General features: G+C 34.0%; 1 protein-coding gene across 12 annotated transcripts in view; it reads left to right on the top strand.

The window, feature by feature from the left end:
* Positions 1-291: 291 nt before the first annotated feature.
* The window catches only part of LOC116840624 (facilitated trehalose transporter Tret1-like), a 310,767-nt gene continuing 308,536 nt past the window's right edge, over positions 292-2,522 (top strand). For 6 of the 12 annotated variants that reach the window (XM_032807548.1, XM_032807546.1, XM_032807539.1 and 3 more), the window contains exon 1: positions 294-897. The gene's annotated coding sequence lies outside the window, so the exon portion shown is untranslated. Of the gene's footprint in view, positions 898-2,522 lie in introns of all 12 variants that reach the window. The other 6 variants (XM_032807544.1, XM_032807542.1, XM_032807545.1 and 3 more) reach the window with 6 other exon arrangements.

The raw sequence follows: 2,522 nt of genomic DNA, 5'->3' as shown, positions 1-2,522 counted from the left end.
CGCGCGTCGATTGACACGATGTCAATAAGACTTCAATTCGTCTGGATTCGCGAAATATTCGTCACACCACCACGGATATTTTTGATCGCGCGGGAATCGCGTAACGCACCGAAACACGCGCCGCGCGGTACGTCGCTCGCGGGCGCTCGCAACGATAATAACAAAATATACACAAATCGCGAGGGAATCCAAATGGGCGGGCAGCGTTACGTCATCGACTGCCGTTAGCGAAGCGCCGAGAACAACAGTAACTACTCTCAACACATTCCCGACCTTCAAGATGATCAAAAGCATTGTCAGTAGCGCGTTGTACGTTGACCGTTACATTACGTGTCGAGCCGGCGAGCGACACGCATACCGTAGAGTGTGTTCCGTTCCGTTGTATGTGTGTGTGTGTGTGAGATCAAAATATTTCATTGACTCTTGAGACGTTTCGTCGACATCGCGTTAATTTCGGATCGTCGTAGCTATACGAGACATTAATCCATTGAAATCTTAAGTTAATTTAGTAATAATATAATCGACAAATTAATATAGTCTATGTGTATCAATCGTCATGAATAAAATCACGAATAACTGAATCGTTTGATGACATTAATAATTGATCAAACTTTGATTTGATTGATTATATATATTGATGAATAATGGATTTTATCAATCGCTGAAATTATTCGTGTTTACGTACATAATGATTAGTTTATTTTGATTGCTGATTTGACGTTTATTTTAGCTAAAGAAAGATTTCAATCGATCAATGCTCAACGTGTACGTGTGTGTACAAGTGTCAGTGCCAATACCACGACGGAGCAGCTGCTGGTAGCAGGATGCTGGATCGGGAAGCCAGGATGGCGGAAGCAGGTCACCAGGACTGAGCAGCGGTACATCATGTATCTCCAGGTGTGTGAAATCATTTATTATACAGGAAGATTCCGTATTAACGGAAGTTTGACGAACTTACCGCGAATAAAGAGATATCCGAGTCGAAATTATCCGATATCCGAGTTGTTATTTGATAAATTGCAGGCTTATTATGATATAGTTTCGCGAATCTCTAATTACTCGCCGATCTATGCTCATTTCGTACAAGATATATTGACTCAAACAGTCAAATCATGGCTCATAGATACGAGCCCATTGGTTTAGACAACTTAATTGACGCTCTTGGTCAACCTAGTTATGCTCTCAATCAGAGATTGTAAATAATTTACAGCTGTGAATACCGGCCTCAGAATCTAGTGTAAATTTCGTAACTGTTGATTTATGTGTCTAATAATGTTCCTTGAGTCGCGAGCTATTTCGCCTCGAATTTGCCAAGGCTCTTGTTTATCGCAACAAATTCAAATTTAAAAACCTCCATTGGTAAAAAACATTATTGGACACACAGCTGTTGTTTTAAGCCTTTGCAGCTTCTTCCTTATCAGCTCTTTTAAGAGCTTTAAAGTCCTTGGAGATTTCCAAAGCCAAGGGAAAAAAGAAAAGAAGCTATGAGGATAAAAAAATGTGTTGCTTCTTTCATTCACTTTTATCCATCCATGTTTACATTAATCTTCGTTAAATTATTTAATATTTTATTATCTTACGTACTTTATATTTGCGACTGAGTAAGTTAGATTAATAATTAATATATATATTGCTAATTTAAATTAAGAATAAATATTAAATGCAGACATAATATCGAGATAATCAAATGTTAAATAATTTGACAATAAGTTTTTCTTGAGGACATATTGCTCGTATAGTCTCTGCAAAAAGTAACTGAAAATTTGAAATATGCTTATATTTCTATTTTTCGTATAAAAATGTATATGTTTATATATTTTTTTACTTTAACATAAAATTTTTATTGTTTATTTATTTTATTTTATACTATATTTATACTATATTTATACTATATTTTATACTATATTTTCGCTTTATTTAATCTCTGAAGTATAATAAAACTTAGCATATAATATTTTGAATATTTTTAGTACATGTACTAAATTATGTATACAAAAATTTAGATCTTTGCTATTGTTCTTTTGATAATCTCTTTCTCTCTTCCTATACTAAAGACAGCAAAATCATATATTTACGTAACAGCATGGTTTAATGTACTCTCAATTAGCAGGATATCGTTAAATGTATTAAAAACATTATTGAGATTCATTAATGAATCATCATTAATGCATCATTAAAACGTTGCTTGAAGTTATCATGTTTCCTGGATTTGCATTTTAAAGTGGAACAACTTTTGATTCAGACGCCGAATCAATATCAAATTGTCCGTGATTAGTTTTACGCGCAACATAGATTAATCTCAAGATCCTTTAAAATCTTTTTATTATTTTTGAAATATGAGCAATAAACTTTTAAGATTCACCACGGAGAAAACAGCAGCGAATAAAATAAAGCAATCTTTTATACATTATTTCTCGAGGTCCTCCACTGGCTCTTACAATTCGACGCTTGTGTGAACTTGGCACACAATATTTAAAAATGTGACATTTTTTTTAAAGTTTTGATACTCTCTTCAAAAGTTC

The sequence above is a fragment of the Odontomachus brunneus genome, unplaced genomic scaffold (assembly GCF_010583005.1).
Source record: "Odontomachus brunneus isolate Ranch 3 - 2012 unplaced genomic scaffold, Obru_v1 Obru_scaffold_010, whole genome shotgun sequence".
NCBI lineage: Eukaryota > Metazoa > Arthropoda > Insecta > Hymenoptera > Formicidae > Odontomachus > Odontomachus brunneus.
This window is presented reverse-complemented; position numbering and strand designations above follow the sequence as displayed.